General features: G+C 38.6%; 1 protein-coding gene across 28 annotated transcripts in view; it reads right to left on the bottom strand.

The window, feature by feature from the left end:
- SOX6 (SRY-box transcription factor 6) overlaps nt 1-25,000 on the bottom strand; it is a 445,473-nt gene that overhangs the window by 292,806 nt on the left and 127,667 nt on the right. Inside the window, exon 1 of one of the 28 annotated variants that reach the window (XM_073347426.2) lies at nt 23,304-23,404. The exons of 24 other annotated variants lie outside the window; for them this stretch is intronic. The gene's annotated coding sequence lies outside the window, so the exon portion shown is untranslated. Of the gene's footprint in view, nt 1-22,804; nt 22,985-23,303; nt 23,405-25,000 lie in introns of those variants that run through there. 3 more of the 28 variants (XM_073347413.2, XM_073347422.2, XM_073347414.2) reach the window with 3 other exon arrangements.

The raw sequence follows: 25,000 nt of genomic DNA, 5'->3' as shown, positions 1-25,000 counted from the left end.
TAAACAGTCTTTAAAACAAAGCCCACAAAATGCAGAAGTGTGCCAACAGGTCAAGAATAATAAAAGCAAGCATGCATATGGATTCAATGCTGTAGATTTATTCAGCACTGGTTAATGGTTTCTATAGAGATTGATGTCAATCTCTCTGGCCTTTCTTGTGTCAACAGTCAGTTACAACAAGGAAGATCATGGCTTTTGCCTTTGATTAGAAGAGGTATCTTTCTGCAGTTTACTGAAGGTCACAGTATTTGCAACAAGTTCTCCCTTATTACAGATGCTATGCGTACTGTATACATTTGTGGAGCACATAATAAAAGACAACGTATTCCATAAACATGGGTCAAAATGCTACTATAGCTGCAATAAATTCAAAGTTTTTCTGTCTTAAACTGGATTTTAATTTCTAACACAGCTAGTACTGAAAAACTGCTGAAAACATTAACATAATGCTAAGTTAGCTGTCAAAAAGGTAACACTGGCACACTACCACACATTTTAATATATTGACGACTTTCTAAATTACATGAAAGAGCAGTGAATCACGTTCTTGTTTCAGGTTTAAGCAAATAAAAAACTCTTCTCATTTCGGTCATGAAATGCTACCTACTTTTTTTGTTTGTTCCCCTCCCCCAAATGATTTCAGTGACACGACATTTCAGCACACAAACCTAGGCCAGAGAGAAAGATACTGAAATATTACATTTGTGACTGAGCACATAAAAAGTGCTGGTTCCCGCGACTTACAGTAAATATATAAAAGACGTGTTTTCAGAAATTTCCCCTAATGCCGCAGTCAAATCAAAATACCCTATTACTACTGATGTTAAATCAGTCCACACTATCATCAACACAGCATCCCATCAATAGTAAATTGACTGGTTTACAAACATGGAATGTAAACAAAGTGTGGCATTGTAAGTAAATCTGGAAGGAAAAAAAAGGGGTGATGGTTTAGTTGGCTATGCATCAGGTTTAAAAAGCATGCCCTGGAACAACAGGATCAAAATCTTAGAGGGTTCAGACTTTCATCCTTCCAGGATAGATACGTTGACTTCCATGAAGTTTGCTGGATTCATTGGGAGTAATTCTGAATGAAGCCTTAAAATCTGAGCTTCTGTCAGCTCTCTGTGGACATTCAAGACCACATACCACTTTTCATACGAGCAAGGGTCCGTACTTCCCAGTGTGATGAGTGCTGCTTAGTTGCTGGCAATCTACCCTAGGAAAGAATGCATTTCAATTGTGCTGTATGCATATAGGGGCCAGATCCATGGCCAACTAAAGTAAATGGAAAGACTGACTTTAGTGGCCTTTGGATCAGGCCCGTAATAAACACTGTGCTATGGGATCGAAGAGGTTATATATTTTTGTACCATATTGCTTGGACATTAGCCTAAAACACAGGATGAGCACATTTTTAAAAAGTTAAAAGCACAATCTTTGAACTTAATAATGAACATAAGGTGGGGCAAAATTGCAAACAAATTTATAATTGCCATTGATAAGTATAAGATAATCTGTTGTATCACAGTTATGGGGGCTGGGACAGTTGGCAGCCGACTAGAAATGTTCTCATTGCCACCCAGAATGAATGAATGAAAAAATGAATTTAGTTTCCACTCCCCGTCTCTCAATCCCTGTTGCAATAAGGGGACAGTGCAGCACCTTCACTCCACAAAGGTTCATGCTCTGGCCTCCCAGGCTGAGGAGAATCCTCTTCAGCTGAAAAGGATGTGGGGCTAAGAAGGAATTACAGTGGGGGAATGAGGGCACACAGTGAGACTTCTCAGGAGAACTTTGGTCAGGATGCAATGTGTGATGATTCCAAGGGCAGGCAGAGGTTCATAAAGAACGCAAGGACATTCAGGGGTTGGCAGTCTGATCACTTTTTTTAAGTGGTAAACTTCAGGAACTGTTACACATAGCCCTCAGAATTCTCTGGTTTCAGACACACAAATATACATGCGTACACTCACACCACCATTCTGGAGTTTTCCTTCAGGCTTTCATGTACTGCTGCGTACCCTTGGGATCTTCTGTCTGCAAGCCTCACACTAGACTCCTCCTCAAACTACCACCTAGGCTCAGCTTCTGTCTTCCTCAATAATTCACAACAGCCAACTGCACATTTAGGAAGGCAACCCAAGCAGCTGCTGAGAAGTTCTGAGGAGATGTGGCCATGCAAATGAACGGTACCTCCTGAATTGTCTCTTTGAAACTAGAGTAGATCCTAATAATAGGATAATGAGGTCATTACCTATCTCCTCTCCCTAAGAAAAGTACTATTCCCCAAGGCTCAATAACTCCAAAGAAACCAGCAGGCTGGCTCCCCAGTTCCAGGATTTGATCTAGCAAATGCAGAGAGACTGATGTCACTTGCCTCTCGGGAAGGAACAAGATGATAGTTTATTACTCTTTACACCCTATGTGTGCACACACACTCATCTGCTAGTGTGGCTGGAATCCCTCAGGGACTGTCCCTGTGGTTTTCAACTTCGGCCATTGAATACAACTCAAACAAGCAATGAAGTCTAAAACCTGTTTAAGTGACAAAACAATTCTCATCCCAAGTAAACATTTCAAGATAAGGAAAGGATCGCTTTGGTGACAAGTAGGAAAAAAGATAGATTTTGGTAGAAGGGTAAGATTTTTCATTTACCTATCTACACACTCTTCATCCCAGGCAAAGCAGCAGGTAGGAATCACTTCTTCATAGTGCTGCTCTATGGCCTTGAAAGCAAAGATCTTCCTACCACACCATTCAAAGCTGCACATTACTTATCTTTCTTTGGGGACTTCAGCCTGCAGATAAACTTGTAATAGACTTAACTACAAGAGCTTGCTGGTGTCCCTGGATAGATATGCAGCTTCACATGGGAACAACAGAAATCCCACAGAGGATTATTGAAACACCAGCAGATAAAAAAAAATGGGGACAAGAACCAGACTATCAGAAAATAAACTAGAAGGCCAATTCTGTACTTAGATGGTGTTTGGAATGGGATTTATCCCCATGCATATAAAGGCAGACTCAGGCCCTAAGTAATGCAAAGAGAACGTGCAATATATTCTCAACACTTTGTTTTTTCTTGTGCCCTGTTGTCCAGATGTAAACTGTGAAATACATCCAAGTTCCTTAGAAAAGGAAGTGTTGAGCCAGGCAGTTCAGGCTGAGCTGTTGCAGTTATCACTCCACTGAAAATGAACAATAAATTCAAATAACAGAGACTGTGCTCATTTAGGGATCCTTCTGAGTTTTCTTTTTCCAGCTCCCACCCCTACAGTCTCACCTCTCCCCCTTTACTATAAAGGTCTGGTCCCCTTTACGATAATAATGAATGGAAATCCCAGATTACTGTTTTAGAGGCTTAACTGATTCTCAGTTTTTTCTATGTACTTACCACTTTTTCATATGTTTCTCAACTTACATATAAATAGACTTGGAGTCAATGATTATTTTTAGGAGTTTCAACAGAAAACTCTATTTATTCCCAAAGATTTTTAATTTTTCGCTCCAATTAAATTTTTCACTAGCACATGTGCAGCTGTACCAGATAGCCACACATTTGGAACCTTTGTCAGCACATCAAATATCTCTTTCCCTAACACCACTTTTATAAAAACGTATAACCTGCATAGTGCTCAGTTTACAACAACCTATATTCAACAAACATACACAAAGCCTTTTGGCACTATACCTCCTCCTAAACATGTTCTGAGTGGCCAAGTAATCTCAGCTGGGAGTTTCTCACTGCTATCACTATTTCCAATTTCATATCCTATATTTTCTTCCTTGAAAATGTGTAGCTGTTTGTCTTTTCTTTACATCTCTGTAAATGCCATATGGAGGGAAATCATTGAGTCACCAGATCATACATTTATTTTTATGATATATTATGCTGTTTGATGTCATGTTGACATCTAATTGATGTTGGTTTTGCTTTTTTTCGTCTTTGTTTTGTTTCTTGGTTTCAGTAAAAAAGATAATTTTTAAAAAGCCTTTAGAGTGATGACTTAAGGTACTGACAGACAACATAGTATGCATCTCTTTTATGATGCACTGCTGAGTAATTGGGCATATTTCTAGCTTCAGATAATGTATAGAAGACCTCAGTATTTTTACTGTATAGATTAATATTTGTATAATTCCAGTCTATAACCGCAAAGGTATATTTTTCTCTAGCAAGAAAAAAATAAAAGATACAGAATGTATTTTCAGTCAGGGCTTGATCCTTGATTTAACAGTCCATCATGTAAAGAAATGTGAAGACAAGGATGGAACTAAAATGCAGCATACCGAAGATTAAATGTCCCCTCCCCCATTTTGCATGGTGAGGTGCAAACCCAATAATTAACAATAAGAGGGTATGGATGCCAAAAGATATAGAATTTAAACAAAGCATGCATTTTTTAACAACAGGCAACATTACAGTGGTTTGAGGGGAAATGATTTCCAGAATGCTGAAGCCATATGTATCTTTTGCTAAACTAAGCCTTTAGGGCCAAATTATAGATGAAATCCTGGCCCCATTTTCTTGAATGTGTTGTAAGACTTTTAAGAGAGAGCCTCTGCTCGAGGGGATGCAGAGAGACTTTACTACAGTAGGAACCCCCAGGAGGAATTGTGCCTAATCTAGTCATAATTCTCCCTAGAACTCTTGAGATGCACATGCTGCAGCAGCAGCTCTGACACCCTTTCAGCTGCAGGTCTTTTTAAGGATGGAGCAGAGAGCCAGAGATCCACTCTCACTCCATCCCCTTTCAAGTAGCTAGTAGTGACATCATCAAGGTGCAATGCCTGGAGCTTCCCAATAGGACGGTGTCAAACCACTTAATTAGGGGCATGGAGGGAAAGGGGAATGGCTCCTTGCACACCAGTGCAGGTACCACACAGTTGAGCACCCCATGCACAGTCTGTTCATACACGCATATTCTCAGTTCATGTCATATGACACATACAAGAACACTTAATATTTGAAGCCAAGCAATAGATTGCAGAAGGGTGGCATCTGTGCCTCATTTCCCTCTCTGAATAATTCTGAGAAGTTTTCTTCTGCAGTTGTCATGAGTGTGCTGAATTAACCAGAAATCACAAGTTTAACATTTCACACATTCTAACCTTTGAGAGGCAGGCTCTTCCTTTATAGGTTAGAAATGTATATATGCAATATCAGGCCACACCATTTTTACCTCAGTTACATCCATTCAATCAACACTGATTTTAAAAAGCCTCATGTCAGGGCTGCCCAGGCCACCTGAATATTCTGGGACTTGGGCAAAATTCCTGGCTGTTCCCCAACTGACAGTAGCCATGTGAACACTGCTTCCTGTAGCACTGAAATGTTCCTTAAAGTATACAGTTCCTTGAAGACTTACAGACCCATCTTGCCCATGAGAACAGATGGGTGCACAACAGAGGGTGGCGTAGCTAAAGGCATACACAACAAGCAAAAACACAAGCGAGAGAAAAAAAACAGCATTTCATTACACATGCAAGAAACATACAGAATCGTATTTGCTATAGGATATCACCTACAATGCTCAAACATTTCCAAATAAAATAAATATCAAATAAAGATCACTTTGTCAGAGAGTAAGCCTGGTAAATTTCAACCCAAAGTTTTAGAAAGCTGTAAGGGATGGAAAAACAGGGGGTTAGAATGGAAATGCTTATGTAATGTTAACTACAGAGGTTGTTTCACTTTCCTGCTATACATAAAAAAACGTATATACATATACACACACACAAAAGAGGAATACAGTATAGAGCTATAATTCCATCAAGCAGTTCTGGAGTTGACACAAAATTCTTGAGCTTTGCTCTCGTGATGTATGACATCACCAGACACCAGACATGGAATCATAGCTTGAAATTCAAATGTGCCTATGTTTTTCTATCACTTATGAAATATGGATCAAAGACCCACATATATGCCCTGAACACACTTGTAACAGCTCCCCTCCTCAAAACTCCTGGATGCCTGCCTTCTTACCTCCTTCTTCCAAAACTCTAACCTATGCTGAAAATATCTTTATACTCAGCTCTGCTCTAACTAACTCCACATGGACTTTGCACAGCTAGTTCTTCAAAGCCCAGGCAGCTCTGCCCTGTAGTTGCTCATCTCCAAAGCAGCCTTCCCTACCAATCCAGCAGTTGGATGAATCTTGTATTTCACAAGGGTGCCCTCCGAATCTGTTCATTATACAATTTTTATTGCATAGATTCATTAGAAATTTTCTTGCATTCACAGGTTTAAGTCTGAAACCCAGGAATTATAAAAATATACTTCACTCAAGAAACATATAACATGACATATACAGAGTACACACAATATATATTTAACTAAACTATATATAAAGAATGGCACCAGTGCCTCTATTAAATGTAGATACACCCAGAATCTCTATTTCTTAAATATTCAATTTATACAACTTCCCATTTTCGAAACTGCTTTTAGTTTCTTTACACTTTAAATCCACTAACTGGCATAGCCTGCACTGCTCTTAGGCCATGTCTACACTACCCACTGGATCGGCAGGTAGTGATCGATCTATTGGGGATCAATTTATCGTGTCTAGTGTAGATGTGATAAATCGATCCCCAATCGCTCTGCCGTCGACTCTGGAATTCCACCACGGCGAGAGGCTGAAGCGGAGTCAACGAGGGAGCAGCAGCAGTCGATCCCACACCGCGAGGACACGAAGTAAGTGATTCTAAGTCGATCTATGATACGTCGACTTCAGCTATGCTATTCTCTTAGCTGAAGTTGCATATCTTAGATCGATTCCCCCCCCCCCGCAGTGTAGACCAGGCCTTAGTTTCTCTAGGTTGTGTACACTGGTGTACTGACATTATTTAAACTGCTGCCAACTTGATAAAATATGGCAGCATTGAGGAGCAGCAAAAAGATCTAAGGACTGCTCAACTGGCTTTTTATCTTGGGACTATATGAATTTCAATCTCTACTTATCAATCACCTTCAGGGATGTGATGCTTTCTGGAAACTGAAATCTCTGTACGTTTTTGACAAAACAACTGAATCCCCAAGTGTGTCCGTTCAGGGGGCCATGGACACAAGAACAGAAGTCCTACACCCATTACTAGTTGTGGAGGAAGGGAGCTGACTGGTCCCTCACTCTACACTTTCATTAATTTAAACCCCAGACCAGCTCCTTGGGAGCTTCTTGCCCCATACCTTCCTACCTTCCCTCCCCGCCCCCACCAGTAGGGTAAGAGCTATATTTTTTGCAGCTGCTGCTGATCTGACAAAATCACTTCTCTGGAGATAAGGAAGAATTTTTTCTCTGTCTATTGGGGCTAAACTGGCAGAGGCCTGGTGGATATATTGTCTTCCCCACTGGAGGCTCAGTTTGGCTAAACAGGAGTAGAGCTTCATAATTAGTAGTAGGACTTAGTAGGAATGTTAGTCCATCAGCAAAAAAAGGGCCAGTTCTCAGAAGTAAAAGACCTGGACTTTTGCTGATGGACTTTGTGGATGGGGGAAACCTTGAGGTCTTTGTGAGCCAAGGTCTTCCTTGTTTTGCTACCCTCTCTTCCCCTTGCAAGGGGGGGAATGGGTGTTAAGGATTTAGACATGCCAGTTTCATTATGAAGCTATTAGTTAGCTGCTATTATAACTATCTGTATAGTCTCAATTATTGAGAAATAGTTGCCCCACTTAGAACTGCTTTAATTTTGGGGGAAATTTAGAAAGGGAGTCTCTGTTTGGTTTTAAGATTCTGAAATATTCAAACAACTTTAGAGTTACAAATAATAAAATGTTGCAAACTTGTTCAAATGGAGGGAACTCAGGCTCTTGGCTTCAACAAGCAATCAGCGAAGCACCTGACATGCTACAGAAATCCTGCAAAATCCAGCAAATAAATCATGCAACACCTGTTAAGCATCCTACAAAGCACACAGTGGGAAGCTGACACATTATTAACTGACTGTAATTTCACAGACGCTAACATACGAAGAGCTTTATGACATACATGTGGTGAGAATAATTTTTTATATATTCTTGAAGCATGTTTGTCAAAATACCTAAATCTCTCAAACCATTTTGTTGAATTGCTCTTCCCAGGAGTTGTATGAAGATACACATCATTACAAAGAGCAGGTTTGGGACATACTTCCTTCTCATGACTTAGAATTATGCGAAGAACACAACAAATGACACATTCATCCATTATGACAAAAAGCTCCATGATAGGGATGGTAGCAGTGTGACACACAAAGAAGCCAGATCTCAGTAGTAGAGGAGATAACACCGAGAAACAACTGTTTGACACAGGGTGTTCCCTTTTGGCCTTAGCATATATCCAGTTGGAAACCCACTTGGAAGTCACTTCTGGAATATTATTCCAGTCAATGGATGATACCACCCCGAAGGAGATGTTTCCATGAAAACACCAGCAGAGATCAAATGGTAACATGGGTGTCAAGGAAGCCATAAGGCCATAGAGGAGGAGACAGCTGAAGGTGCTATGAGGCAGGCCTGTGCTTCCACTCAGATGTTCTTCCCCTCTGAGTTTACTAAGATTTGCATGGATTTGCAGAGGCAAGCCTCACATGTCTGTCAGGAACATCAGAAAGAGATTCCATGAGTGTCAACACGCTGACTTTTGTAGCCCTTACATTGTTCTTCCCCACACAGGGATAACATATGGCCCAAAAGACCACAGTGGGAAAGGGCACTTAACCAATTCTTGTTAAAGTCTGCCAACCTGTATATAATCTTCTTGTCCTCCACTTCATCTGATGCTGTAGCATTTATAACCTTTTACAACACTAAGCAGCTTCTATTTAAAACTAGACAAGACTTTTTTAAATACTAAAGTAGAAAATATAAGCTAACTGTGAAAGCTGAGTGTATTTTCCCTCTACAGCCCATTATTTGTTACTGTATCATTTTCTCACTGCATGTAGGCCTAAAAAATAAACCCAACGTAAACAGAGAAGACAAATACCTTTTGAAGGCCAGGCAAATATTTAAAAAGCACAAAAGAGATTCCTCTTCTATCTCTCGATCACCCTCCAATTTAACATTAAGTGTATAGGGGTTTTTCTTCCCTCTCTGTGCCTTTCTTTTCTTTACTGCTTTTTTTTTCTTTTCTTTTTTTGAAGGAATGCAGCAGCAGATGTACATTGCATAGTTTATGGAACGTGCACCAATCTATAGACAATAGCAATGGAATAACAAAGGTCAAATAATTATATTGTGCCTGTTATCAGAGTGTAAAGAAAATTGGCACTATAAAAGAAGCTAGTATCTGATAAACTAATGCAAAAAAGTCTCCATCTAACATTATTTTTAAACTCTGGAAACCATATGCCCAAGGCTGCAATCTGATCTATATGGGTTGACCTTAGTGCCTGTGTGGAGTCCCACTGACTTCAGCAAGAGTCCTCATGCTGTAAGGCGCCACTCCCTGATGGATTAGATTATAGGATCAGGACCTTAGACTGCATAAATATAGCACTAAACAGGTACTATAATTCAAAAAGACAAAAATGGCCAGTTGACGTTATGAGCGTGCGTCAATGCATACAAAAATATCAACAGCAGCTCCATAATCCTCTAAGAGGTTTCCTGCCTGAATTATTAAGGGTATAGAGGTTTGATTTGAAAAAAAGTTATTGGGAAGGAATAGGGCGTGGTAGGGAACTGGACTGGAATGCAAAAGTCTTTTTATCTCCAGCTCACCGTTCAAAATGTCCCCAGGTTAGTACTGAACACAGGTTATCACTGCTGCATGGCAGTTCAGTCGTCTATGCAAACTGAGATGATCCAAACCAGTTCCACATAACAATGGGCAAACTTTTACCAATCACAGCAAAGAAACTAATGACCATATCAACCCAGAGACTGACCTGTCCCATCATCCAAAGAAGGGTTGGGGCATATTGTTGGGTAAGTGTGGGAAAGTTAGCTGTGCTACAACATGTACTTCACCTGTTCTGTGAGTAAATAAGACTTCCCACTGTGGTCTTTTGGGCCATATGTTATCCCTGTGTGGGGAAGAACAATGTAAGGGCTACAAAGGCAGCGTGTTGACACTCATGGAATCTCTTTCTGATGTTCCTGACAGACACGTGAGGCTTGCCTCTGCGAATCCATGCACGTCTTGGTAAGACTTCAGTCTTTATGATAGACCACTTCTTTTGCCAAAGACAAACCCACTTAAAGGCAAACAAAACTCTCCTAAGAATACCTAATGCTTTCTTAAACAGTTTGCAGAAAACCGTATATTATCTTATGTACAAAATAAGTAATAGTAACAGTGTTACTGAGTACACTGTTCCTGGCAAGACAGGATTTCACTTTTTAAAATATAGCATTAATAATATCTGCAATTCCAAAATTAAGCCACATCCTCTGTTTTACGGCTTGTTTATAGTTGGAGAGACAAAGAATGAAAGATGAATACAGAGATCAAAAAAGATGATCAGAGAGTACTTAAAACTCTTTATTAGCTGCTTCTAGTCCATCTGCTCAAAAATGTAATATCAATATATTTCCTTGTTTAAGTCTCAGTCTCTGAATATGCAAGACAGCACAAAATAAATAAAATGAAAACTTGGATGTACCAAAATATTCTGCTTAGCTAGCTAGCATGAGGGAATGACATTTTTCATAATAAAGGGACAGTGTTGGGTAGTCTACCCAACATATAGGTACTATAACAAATTAGAGGCTAAATAATGTAATCCTTGCCCAGCTTTGTAAGCATATACAACATGAGTAGCCCCTGGGACTACTCATGTGAGTACTTGTGGAAGAACTTTAGACACAAGTAAGGGTTATAACAACCTAAGGTATTTACACAAAACCTAATGTTATTGTTAAGAGTTATCAGTTTTATTCTGCAATTCAATGAAAATTATTTTTTGTTTGAGTTTAAACATTTCTCTGTATTGGTGCAAGCTACACATTACACAGTTGTGCTAGTGCATGAGACAGACTAGAAACTAACTACTAAAAGCAATTTGAAAATGTCTCATTTATTTCCATTTAAACTAAGACGAAGACAAAGAAAATGAAAAGCAGAAATAGCAAAAAGTGAATTCCATTTTTTAAAATGTTTTCTGTTTCACAAGAAATTGCTTCACTGGACTAGACCAGTATCCATGTAGTTCAGTAACCTGTCTCCAGCAGGTGTTAGCACCAGAGGTTTCAGAGGAAGATGTAACAAACACCTAAGTGGACAGTAATTGAATAAATAAGTTAGAACGTAAGAACAGCCATGGGAGGAAAGGATAGCCCAGGCTTGTGAATTCAATCCTTGAGGGGGCCATTTAGGGATCTGGGGCAAAAATTGGGGACTGGTCCTGCTTTGAGCAGGGGGTTGGACTAGATGACCTCCCAAGGTCCCTTCCAACCCTGATATTTTATGATTCTATAAGATCAGACTCAACTTTCCCTCTAATTTTTGACAGGCCATGTGCACAAAAAATTTCTTCTGTGCAAAGTTTTGTGCGGTGTTTCACTGTATGTGCAGGGTTTAGGATCTGTGTGCACGCGCACACGTGCACAGCTTAGCGGGAACAGTGGTCAGACCAATGGTCCATCTAGCCCAGTATCCTGTCTTTCTACAGTGGCCAATGCCAGGTGCTTCAGAGGGAATGAACAGAACAGGTAATCATCAAGTGACCTGTCACCCATTCCCAGCTTCTGGCAAACAGAGGCTAAGGACACTTCAGAGCATGGTTTTGCATCCCTGACCATCCTGGCTAATAGCCATTGATGCACCTATCCTCGATAAACTTATCCAGTTCCTTTTTGAACCCTGTTATAGTCTTGGCCTTCACAATATCCATATCCTCTGGCAAAGAGTTCCACGAATTTGTTGTGTGAAGAAGTACTTGTTTTTGTTTGTTTTAAACCTGGCTACTATTAATTTCATTTGGTGAGCCCTAGTTCTTGAGTTATGAGAAAGACTAAATAATACTTCTTTATTTATTTTCTCCCCACTCGTCATGATTTTATATCCATCTTTAGTTGTCTCTTTTCCACGCTGAAAAGTCCCAGACTTATTAATCTCTCCTCATATGGAAGATGCTCCATACCCCTGATTATTTTGCTGTCCTTTACTGTACCTTTTCCAATTCCAATATATCTTTTTTGAGATTGGGGGAACGACATATGCAGTATTCAAGATGTGGGCGTACTATGGATTTATATAGAAGCAATATGATATTTTCTGTCTTCTTATCTATCCCTTTCTTAATGTTTCCCAACATTGTATTACCATTTTTGACTGCGCTGCACATTGAGTGGAGGTTTTCAGAGAATTATCCACAATGACTCCAAGATCTCTTTCTTGAGTGGTAACAGCTAATTTAGACCCCCATCATTTAATTTCTTCCTAACACTTACCTAACACTCTGATTACCTTTTCCAGACCTGAAGAATAGTTCTCTGTAGCTCCAAAAGCTTGTCTTTTCACCAGCAGAAGTTGGTCCAATAAAAGATATTACCTCATCCACTTTGTCTCATGTCCTGGGACCAACACAGCTACTACAGAATTCTTTACCACATTCAGTTAATGGTAGGTTTGTGGCCTGAATCATGATGGTTTACATCCCCTCGTCTCAAAAAAAAAAAAAAATCCTAACCTAGATGGTAGATGTTTTCATTACTGATATAACTGTCTCATACCTTTCCTCATCAGTTTTAATTTTCAATTACACTAAATGTCCATTTTCTCTTATATTATGAAAGACAAATCTTGTCTTTTCTATATCACTCATTATTTTGTAAACCTCTGTTATGGCTTTTCTCTAAACTAAGGAGCCCCAATATTTTTAGTTTCTCTTAATATGGAAGTATTTTCACACCAACTAATCAAATTCATCACCTGTCTCTGATGTATCTTTAAATTTATGATATATCTTTTTGAGATGGGATGGTGGGAACTGGAGACTATTTCAGGTGAGTGAGTACCACTGATTTGTATAATGGCATAATCATATTTTGAGTATTATTTTACATCCCATTATTTATAGCTCCTAACATGGTGTTCACATTTTAAACGAGGATTGCAGGCTGAGCAGAAGATATAGAGATGCCCATAGTGATACCTAAGTGTTTAAAATGACTTTAGAACAGGGGTGGGCAAACTACGGCCCATGAGCCGCACCATGCAGCTCAACCCCGCTCCGGCCAGAGCGCTGGGTCGGGGCTGCACCACACGGCTCAGCCCTGCTCCAGCGCTCTGGATGGGGCACTGCGTCGGGGCTGCATCACACAGCTCCCGGAAACTGCGGCCCCACTCCAGCTCCTACATGCTCAAATGGGAGCTGCAGGGGCAGTGCCTGCGGATGGGGCAACATGCAGACCCGTCTGGCCGCACCTCCGCATAGGAGCCAGAGAAAGGACATGCCACTGCTTCTGGGAGCCACTTGAGCCTGCACCCCGAGCCTCTCCCCATGCCCCTCAATCCCAGCCCAGAGCACCCTCCTGCACCCCAAACCTCTCATCCCCAGCCCCATCCCAGAGCCCGCACCCCCTCTCACACCCCAACCCCAATTTTGTGAGCATTCATGGCCCACCATACAATTTCTATTCCCTGATGTGGCCCTCAGGCCAAAAAGTTTGCCCACCCCTGATTTAGAACCAAGCGGGATATGTAAGTAGTTCAAATTATTCTATTCAAAATACATTTATGCAACGTACCCTGCATTTTTCAACACTCATCTGACGTATTATTATTATTAGCGTCACAGATAATGACATTTTTTAAATAAATGATTTTAAACCCAACACTTTTCTTTTAAACAAGTGTGTAAAATTTGCTAATGTGTCAAGGGGCTAAAATCAGACAGAAGTTCAGATATATCACTATATGTGATTGTGGATCTGTGGACAATATTTTAATGGGTTTCTGTTGTAAAGAAAACAGGGCAGATACAACATGTGAACAAGCATATCTGAGCAAAAAGGGATCTTTTAAAAACATACACCAAAAAGAAATAACTTTGGGCTTGATCCTGTGCCCATTCAAATAGATGGCAAAGCTCCCATTGACCTCAGTGGTGCAAAGGAACAGATCCTTATACATGTTCAAGCTGTAAAATGTACATACTTTATTATCCTGAGTGACAGACTTTACTGCTAATTCAAGACATTTGACAGGCAAGTAGGATTAATATCACAAGGATCACTCCTAAGCTCAGGTTTCTTATTTACCAAGGAAACATTCATAGGCATCTAGACAATGGAAAGACTCGTTAACATAAATATAGTTCAATTTAGAGCTCATAAGCAAATTAGGTAGGTTCATTCACTGGATGATTGTACAAAAAGTCCTCAGAATGAAAAGCAGGTTAAAAGATTATGGTGTCCAAAAAGAAAATGCAACCCAAACAAACAAGATTAAGCATGTGACAGACCAAAAGGCAATTTTAAAAGGCACCAGCTCTTACTGTCTAGAGAGTTTACTAAGGAGATAAAGTATATGCTATTGCTATAAATGTTGCCAAAGGAGTGGTTTACAATGCATTTCGCCTTGAAAACCTGGTAAAAATAAACTTAACAAAGAACATCAGTACAATCGCTCTAATCTCTAAAAGCAATTATGTATATTTTAGGTAATAAACTGATGTGTACAATGTCCAATTTCTTATCTGTATAAAATCAGAAACACAATAGGTGCAAGTTAAGGCATTACAACCTTTGGATAGCCAATTGGTCACTGCTCTGCCAGACTTCATCTCTTAAATTTTACAGTTGAAGTAAAAATTGCTAAAGCAATCAAAGACAAACTAGGCATTCTAATCAAAGCTTAGCTAATGTTTTTATAAATTAATTCTAATTATATTAACTGAAATAACAGACTAGTCTATTACTACAAATCAGTTTTGAAGATTAAGTGTGGCCTACTGGATAGAGCATTGGACTGGGGCTCAGGATAGTTGGGTTCTATTCTAATTCTACCCTGCTGGGTGACCTTGGGCAAGTCACTGTGCAGCTCTGTGCCTCAGTTTTTCTGTCTGTAAAATAGGGATAATGACATTGACATTCTTTGTAAAGTGCTTTGAGATCTACTCATGAAAAGCTCTGTATAAGAGCTAGGTTTTATTATTATACATCACAGACACACTCTTTGGTTATATACAACAGGACTGTCCTGAAATCTTGTGCCTTGTATCAATCTGCTAGTTAGCCAGGACATCAACATGCATAAACAAATAAATGTACAGTAGATGTACATATATGCATATATACACAATTATATTTGTACACACCCCCCAATATAGACATATATACAGATGGACTCCTAATAGATGGAATGATAAGCAGACATCCTATAGAAAGAAGATACTAAATCCTGTGGAGGGAAAACACTAAATTGCCACTAACTAGGAATGGAGGTTTCATAAATGAACCTAAGTTCCAGACAGTGCTCACAGTTACACTGATGCATACTGCTCAGAGTTATACTGGTGTATAGCAGTGTAAACGCCAGTGAAGTCCAGGGATTTATTTCAGTGGAACACAGAGCAGAATGTGGCCTCAAAGGTATATCCTCCCTGAATTGCTATTATTGTTCATTCTGATTGATACAACAGTGTTATTCATTATTATTGTTATTATTAATGATTTTATTGACTTCTGCATCAAGTCCAAGACTCAGCACTTGTTCCACTATAGGAAATCTATGCAAGAATATACTAAATACCTAGATCTGAATCCTGACAAATGAAGGAGGCTTATTATTGGTTGCCATAAATGAGAGCGGCATCTGAGGCATTCATAATCAGGCCGCATTACCTACATTACATTATATGCCAACACTTCTTTAAATGAACCTGGTTGTCACTATGTATGCACATATTATAAATGTATACATGCACCATTACAAGAGTTGTGATCAGCTGATCTACCGCCATTCAGTCCTTTGATCTGAACATCTGAGGCCTATTGGCAGGGCAACTTCTGTGGAGTGGCCCTTGAGTTGTTCTGTCCGAAAACCAGTCTGTTAACCTTGAGCCACAGTATAAAGTTCATAGGTAAAATCTTGGCTCTGTCTAACTCAGTAGCAAAACTCCCATTGACTTCAGTAGGACCCATCTATGTATCTACACAGGCTTTTTCAGGAGAGGGTGTTGATGAATTATACCTTAAGTCTCCTATATCCTGATCCTGCAAAATATTGTGTGTGGGTAGATTTTTTTACCCACACAGATCCCTTTGCAGGATCAGAACCTTAACTTACAAATTCTCCAGAGCAGCAATCCTGCCCTACTCTATGTCTATATATACTCAATATAAAATGTCATGTAAATTTATAGAATTTTATAAATGATTTTAATAAAAATAAATATTAATATTTCTGCCAATAGCTTATTATGGGGTTGAGTCTCTCTAGATTTGGTTGACATTAGTCAATGAATTTTGTATAGTTTTAATAATTTATGACGATATGCCCAGAGATATGGGCACATTTTTTAAAAAAATCTAAACATAAACAAACAATTGCTACACTGCTGGTGGTGCAGTTTTCATTTGCATGAGTTAAATGAGGATACCACTACTGATAAAGGAAGGAGGAGAAGTTATGTTTAATTAGTGCAGATAAAAATCTTACAAAAATGCTAGACAGTATAATATCCCTCGGTCTGTGTATGTTCATATGCCTATGGAAATGAGTAGGTAGTTTTGTTTCTAACAGTCACACATCCCTGGGGCCAGTACATTAAAAAGTGTGAGCATTTACCAATTAAGGTATTTTGCTTGCATCCTTAAAAGGTCAACAGCATCATAGTGCAGATATCACTCAGGGAAAGGCTCAAGAAATAATTTTCTGGCACCAAAATTATTTTCTAATTAGTTCCCTAAAACCTTTTTATTTTTTTACTAAAAAGGTTAAAATTAAGTTTTACGAACCTCCACAAAAGACAGATTGTCACTGACACTTTCTGATTAAAAAGGCACTTGTCCTCATTCCCTCCTTGCTTGTGAGTTAGAGATCACCAGTAAGTTCCAGACAGTGCTCACAGTTACACTGATGCATACTGCTCAGAGTTATACTGGTGTATAACAGAGTAACAGCCAGTGAAGTCCAGGGATTTATTTCAGTGGAACATAGAGCAGAATGTGGCCTCAAAGGTATATCCTCCCTGAATCCATGAATTGCTATTATTGTTCATTCTGATTGATACAACAGTGTCATTAATTATTATCGTTATTATTAATGATTTTGTTGACTTCTGCATCAAGTCCAAGACTCAGCACTTGTTCTGCTATAGGAAATCTATGCAAGAATATACTAAATACCTAGATCTGAGTCCTGACAAATGAAGGAGGCTTATTATTGGTTACTCTCTTTCTAAGCAGAATTTAAAATGAAACAAAACAATGTTTCTCCCCTTTAGGGTTTTATTTGACCTTTATATTAAATAACACTGTAGATTAGTAATCAGGCTTAGCAGACAGCTGACATGGGGTCACCAATAGCTACTTCAGGCTGCCTCAAAACTGTGGTAGCTGTAATGTGGTGATAGCCTTAAATGGACTATGACTGATGAGAAAAGGGAGAAAAAAAAACAAAAACAATCAGCAACTTTCTATAAAACCACTTTACAAAGAAAAATGTATGGGCCGTTGAAAAGTCATAAATAAGATAGATTCGGCATGAACACTGAGATGCCATTTCAATTACAGCAACAAATGCTAAGAGCCTAATTCAATAAAGATAGAGCTACCCATGAGCAACTTATATTTAGGCCAAATTTTTCACATGAAAATTGTGATGCAACCTCATTTTAAAATTATTATATATGTACACACACATACATAAGTAAGTAGGAAAGCAGAACATGACTTGTCTAAGTGGGAATAGTTCTATGTTTGGAAGTAAGTGTGGTCACGAGGAAAAGCTCCTTTTTGAAATAATGGTTACTGGAAATAGCTATAATTTGCTTATAGCGTTTCTCACCATGGTTTAAGTAGATGACTTGCACTCAATAGTGGCAGGTAGCACATATGTGTGTGTCTGTGGCCCAGAGGTAAATATGGAGCCAGAAATGCAATCCTACCCCCAGGTCATAAAGAACTAGCACAACCATTCAAAAGCAGCTATTGCAGCCCATGCTCTTCAGCTGCCTCAGTTTCCCTTCCCTCTAATGGACTGTGGCTGAGGGATCTACCCTGCCACAGGTCCATTGGCAGCTCTTCATCCACCCTCAAACAACCATTGTGCTCCTACTAAACAGAACCACTATTTGGTATAGAAGACTCATCTGTGGGACTGTACTGGTGGGCTCCTATATGCCTACATGAGTGGGGTTAGAGCAGGTATTTCTAACCCAAGGCCAACCTTTTTTGTCTGAAGATGCCATAATAATTTAATAGTTATGCAAAAACTCATTCCTAGTTCCTTTTGAAGAAAGATTACAGCAGGCACCAGCAGATTCTTTTCCAGAGACTATGAAAAATACAGCAACACCCATATGTTATAGACTGCATGATCATTTTGTTCAAACAAAGACAGAAGGGATTTTTTCTTAATTTTACCATTCTGTGGATGTTATGCAACATCTTGCTTTAGTACCACAGAACTGCATAGTGACAGTCAAAAATTACGCATATCTGATTGCTCCCTGACTTAGCCACTAAAAGTAAAATTCCTTCAAGGAACAAGAGCAATGTTTCAGAAGGTATGCCTTTTATGAAAAGTATTAGGATATGCTGGGTATAATGAAGAACACATGCAGCCTTCTAATACTCCTGATGAGAAAAACTAATGAAAATAGTTTCCTGTGACAGCACCTGATCCGTTTAGTTTTTCATGATAGCTCACTCTTTGCAACAATTTAAAATAAAATATTTTTCCATATTGCAGTAAAAACGATTGTCCTAGCTGCCAATCGAACATCCTAAAAGCTTTTCTTTCTACAGCATTAGAGAAACACATACCAAGTTTTTCTTCTTAAATGGACCCTTAAAATTGGACTTTTAAGTCCATATTTATACACCAAAATAAGTGGCTTTATTTTCCGAGATGTTGAACACTGAGAAACTCTCACCGAAGTGAAAGCCCACAAGTTATTAGACTTGATGCAGTAGGAGGTGAGACTAGATGATTGTAATTGTCCCATATGACCCTGAAAAGTATGATTTTCTCTCTTCCTGAGAGAGAGAACACCCCCACATACTGGTCTGTACCCTCTGCTTTTGGACTCTGAAGTGGTACACATGTGCCATCCCACATTTGCAGAGGGATGCGCTGTATTATCCTTCTTTCACTTGTTACATAACATTGAAATTCTTTAAATCGGTATCAGCCATGACTTCTCTAAGCTGCTGATGTTCTAAAGGGTCTTGATAAAAGTGTGGAGATAGCTCTTCAAGATCTTATAGTAATACAAGGGCTTGAAACATTGCTGAGCACCTGCTGCACAATATTTATCTACTTGTGTATGTAAGAGTTTCCCCTCATTGTGTGAATAACTGACCTTGGCCATTGTAACTAGAATATGAACTCTTGAACTATGCAGCCTTACACTAAATCTTGTAAAATACTTTAGCCTATCCACACAAACTCACTGAGTTCTTGATGAACTGAAACATATTCTCTCCCTCCACTCATATGCCATCACTGAGAAGGTATGTTGCAAAGAACTCAAGGGCCAGACTCAATGTTTCCCTCAGCCATTTAAGAAATAGAAATCCAACCAAATTCTCAATAACCTCCTTATTTTCTCTCTGTAGATAACCCCTGCAGGCCTAAGTCTCTCATATGTATTCACAGAATGCAGAGAGAAACAATATATACATCCATGTTCCACATCATCAACTCTCCCACCTCACTGTCCCACCCATACAGCTTTAGTCAGGATGTTTTTACCACTTGCCACAACTAAAACACTGAAGTGGGATGCTCAACATTTAAATCTTATAATAATGTCCACCTGAGCCCTGGGTCCAAGACTTGTACAGAACACCCTGAGCAAGTATCTTCAGTACTTTTCAAACTCAGCTACTTACCCATTCTGAAACAGTCAGGAATCTACAAATTCACTTTTACCAATAGAGGAAATGGAATGATTGAACCTTCCATAAAAATCCTCCTGCTAGAATTCTGGCTCAATTTCAGTCAAGTTAGCTCCACTAAGTCAGGAGACTATTCTTATCAATCTGCTCCAGACTTTTGTCAAAGTTGTTCTGTAGAAAACTAGGAAGCTTAAATTGGCATAAAAGGGAAGATCACGGCAACTGTGGGGCAGTGATCAAGTCACTGGTTATAGCTTGCCTTCAGGTGGTTATACTATGTGTTCTCTACAAGTTTGATAAAAGTTTTTAAAATTGGCATTAAATGGGGTTCTCTGCTTGATGTTTCTGGTTTCCATTTTACACCCTTCATTTAAGCATATTGTTTTTATTTGAGTTACAGTTAATTTACACCGGTTTCCAGCTGGGGGGAGGGGGGGTAGGTTGTTTGTTTTTTAAGTTCTCACCCCTTTCTCTTTAGTTCTGGCTTCTTAAAAGATACAGTTAGTGTTTGGTTCATTAAGTTTCAGCCAATAAGCTGAAATTTATAATACGTATTAAATAGATTACTGATATCAAGCTTCTACCAGTATAACCAGTACAATACCAGACTTCAGTAATACATTTCTATAAGAAAATAAGAAAGTAGAGCCTGAAAACAGACTTTGGAATCCATTTAATCTAATCAGTTAATATACTATAAAATTCCATAAATACTATGCTTTATTCCTTCCAGATAAGTGTGTACCTTGTTTTGTTTTGTATAAACATAGCTACAACGTCTACTGATACCCCAACTAGGGCATTCCACAATTTGTTCCCTTGTCATTTTGACTAAACTGTTATTTTGCCTGCTGTTTCCTTGTTTATAAATCTACCTTTTCCAGTCCTGAATGAGTCCCTCCTTTTGAGAAGTAGTTCGAAGAGTTTATCTGATTTGACCCTCGCTATCTCCTTTAATTTCTGGAAAACTTCAGTTCTGTCTCTTCTGAATTTGCTGCTTTTTTCCCCTCATTATTTTTTTCAGTGTTTCCAGACTTTCTATATGTATATCATTCCTATATGTGTATATCATCCCTAAATAGTAATTGTTCTCACGCTCTTTATATCTTAACAAGATCATGGTGCTCAAACTAGGCATGGTGACCTCTTTGCGCCTAACAGCACTCTTAAAGAGCACTAGGATAACTTCTTGGGATTGTTTTGTTTGTTTCTCTTACTAAGTCTGATTGTTCAGTGTACTTTGCAGTCATTTGTTGGACTGATGACTTCCATTATTAGCAGGAGCAAGAGCAGGGGATCTTAACTAATGCTAATGAGATAAATCCCCCTTTTAAAAAAAAAAATCTGACCATCTTCTGTTAACTGTCTCCTTGCCTAGGTAGGCCAGAGACACACATAGCCATAAACAATGTGTTTCGCCAAACAAATTCAGCCTCTCTTTTCCACTTTTCCAACTGTCCTTTCTGCTCTTCTCTTCCCTTCAATTCTCCTTTGCCCGGGTCGGCCTTATCATAATCCAATTCTCAAAATTCAAAGAGAAACTAGAAGGAGCATCCAACCTGGTGCTGATGATGAGCCTCTCTTCCCTTCCCCTTTGTATGACTCATGAAATGTTAGCATGTATAATAACTAAATCCTCAGGTGGTGTGTGAGCTCAGATTTGGGTTAGTTTGTGTTTTTAACTGCACTTTGATTCTCCTACTGCAACAGTCCCTTTGGTATAGCCTTCAGCCTACTTTATGGAAACAAGCTAAACAGTTGATGATGGTAAATTCTTTTCCACCAACACAGACACTAACACAGCAAAGTATAGTTATTTAACACAGTTCTATTAACAAAACCGAAATATTTTAAAAATTATGTTAAATCCATTTATGTAATTAAGACTGCACCACTTAATGATGTGAGGCAATATCATTAAATATACAGACTTTCCCTGAATTTCAGAACTGCTAGACCATTATTATTCCAACCATTTTATGCACCTCTGAGATAATAAACTGTAAACTGGAGACTATGTTGAAAAGGTAAGTTCATTCACGTATGTCTAGCAAGTAATTTCAAGAGCACACAGTCCACGTAACAAGGACATAGGAAATTGTAAATTTCCACTACAACACAGAGAAATCAGTCTTAGATGAAATTGCATAGAGATTATTTTCAAATGATCTAAACATTTTCCATATGCTCACCTCCTTCCATCCCAGTGCACACACTGTGTAACCCCACAAATGTTTATAAATTAACATAAATGAATTCAAAATGGTTTACAACAAACAAATACATGCATCAATACTGCATGAACACTGGGGCCAAGAAAACATCAGGACGGCTAAAGAGTTGTCTGCAACATATATATTTGCATAAAGCCATACAGTCTGTAAGCAGAAACATTGTATTCAGAATTACATACAACTTCTAACAACCCAGAACTTTCTCACCTAAAGAGAAATTATATAATCTTTTTGCTGGCAATTATGCAGGATTCTTTAGTATATATCACACTACAGCTTGTTTAGATTTTGCAATCACTTCTTGTTCTTAACCACAATCCAATCATGAATTTCTAAGATATTTCACTATTAAATACAATGGATCTGCTAGCAGAAATAGTTATTCTTATCAATGTTAAAAGCACCATTTTATTTCATTCATTTTGGAATGTGGAAGATCAGTATACACAGATTCATACGCTGACAGTATAACTGATTCAACAAAGATTCCCTTTAAAATTAGATATTCTTATGATGAAAAAACAAAAAGGAAAAGCCTTAATCTCTTTGAGAAGATGTCTTGCTTACCTGACTCTGCCATACCACACCGACAGGCTGAACAATATTATCAGCTCTTCAAGCACTAATTCTTGCTAACTGGAAGGATATTTTCTCTCTTGCTGGATTAATAATCAACTTTCCAGATAGTTCATTTGTAATTCTCTGCTGGTTAACCCTTTGCATTGCTCCCATTTTCCACTAAACAGTCTCCTATATGCTTTCCAGTCCATTTTAATGAGAAAACAACAAAATAAAATGATGGTACATATGTGAAACTACTATAAAATAAAAAATAAGAAGCTGATTTGGAAATTTGAGGGCGGGTATTTAATAAACTAAATACATACAACATTCAAAATGCTTTCTGACTAAACATCCTTTATAAAAGTTTGGATTTTTAAAGGACTCTAATCCCTTAAAATTAATAGGCTGAAAAGACAACTGCATTTGGATAAACCACACTATCAACAAATCGAATGCTGACAAGTCCAATGGCTCATACTACATCATGTTCCCATGAACTTACCACTTGGCCTCTCATCTTCAGTGTCTATGTGAGTGTGACACATGCCTGCTATGTTTGGAAAATAACATTTTTTATTACTGAATAGTTAGCTGAGAAATTATCACAATTATCAGTTTGTGCAAGGCCGTCCATCTGTGTTGTCAGAAAGCAAGAGCAAGAGTGGTTGGGAGCAGAGAGGAGATAAGAAAGGCTCAGAATAGCTAAAAAGGGGAGTTTAAATAAGGTCAGAACAGCTTAAGATGAAAAACCTAGTAATTACAGGGAAGTTTGTTTTCCAAAGATAATAAATAGCTAATTACAAAATCTGTTATCGATCTCACAGCTCTATTATGAAGCAAGTGAAAATTACTCAGCTGCGGTTGTGTTAAAGGTGTTAAGGGGCCCAATATGAAAAGGTGGGTGAAAACCTTAAAATCCCATCTTGAAATCACTAATCTTTGTTTTAGGGAAGTGAGATGGCCATTAGCATATGCTTTGGTCAGGGTCGGGGGGAGGGGGGCAGGAGGGGGTGGCAGAAAGAAAATAATTTATCAGATGACAGAAGCATCATGTTACACAAGCAGAGAAATAAGAACATGAAAAGCAGTGCTCCTACTTCCTTTTTCTTTCTAAAAAGCAACTGTCTTTGGTTTTAGGAAGCACTGGGCAAAATCCAAGAGATTACAGCCCTTTTCACTAGCAGAAATGCTTTCCCTGTAAAAATGTGCTGTAGCTGTTTTATTAAATAGCACTGAAGTACTTTTGTTTTCCCCACAGACAAAGGGGCAGAACCTCCTAAAGTTATGGCATAGCACAAAAGAGACTTTAGCTCCCTCTGCACAAAAGCAGTCCTTTATTAGGATCCCTGTAGCAAATTTATTTTTGTGCAGGATTGTAGGTCTCTCTGCAGCGGTACCTAATACTGTTTGCAATAAAAGTTCTATGATATGTGCTGTAGAATTTATGATAAAATGTTGTAAAGTGTTGAAGCAAATTTCTTTCATATTTATAGTTAATTTTATTCAGTGTGTGTTTGAAGGAAAACCTTTTAAGAACACCAATAATGTGAGAATGCTACAACTAAATTTATTGTTAAGTATCACATCACTGGTACTCCTGGGAATTCCTCTTCTTGGGAAGAAAGCTTAAACAACATTTTCTAACACATTGGAGTGCTTCCCAGAGAAGTGATGGCCTACAGAGGCAGTGCAGTACAAAACACGCTGGAATAGTAGGTCAGTAAACAAGCTTTTTCAGAGGATGAACACAAATAAATATAACTTTGTTTAATAAAGACAAATTATCGATATCTTTTGTTCTAGAAGAGGTACATTATCTCTCTCTCCTGTTTCACCTGACTCAACTAGAGGTATTTGTTCCATCACCTGATTTAGTGGTTGGCTAGAAATAATAGGACAAAACAATCTACTATTGTTACATGAGACAACAAACTTTCATGTCCTTGAAGCTCGCCATGACCTTTCATCTTTCCTATTCCCCAGCGGTCTCTCCTAACAACTAAAACTACACTCAGTTAGGCTGAATTCCAGATTGTCATAAAAAGTGCCCTGTCCTTTCAGAACAAAACCAATTTTTACACCAAGGTGGGGGAGAAACACAAGTCCATTGTTCCAGCACAGATGGAAGTTAGAGTTACTAGGGCAACAGCTCTAATCCTCCTTTTTACCACCTTTTTCACATCATTGGCCTATCAAGTG

The sequence above is a fragment of the Lepidochelys kempii genome, chromosome 6, assembly GCF_965140285.1.
Source record: "Lepidochelys kempii isolate rLepKem1 chromosome 6, rLepKem1.hap1, whole genome shotgun sequence".
In the NCBI taxonomy this organism is placed as follows: Eukaryota; Metazoa; Chordata; order Testudines; family Cheloniidae; genus Lepidochelys; species Lepidochelys kempii.
Note: the sequence above shows the minus strand (reverse complement) of the source record. Positions and strands in the feature narration are given on the sequence as shown.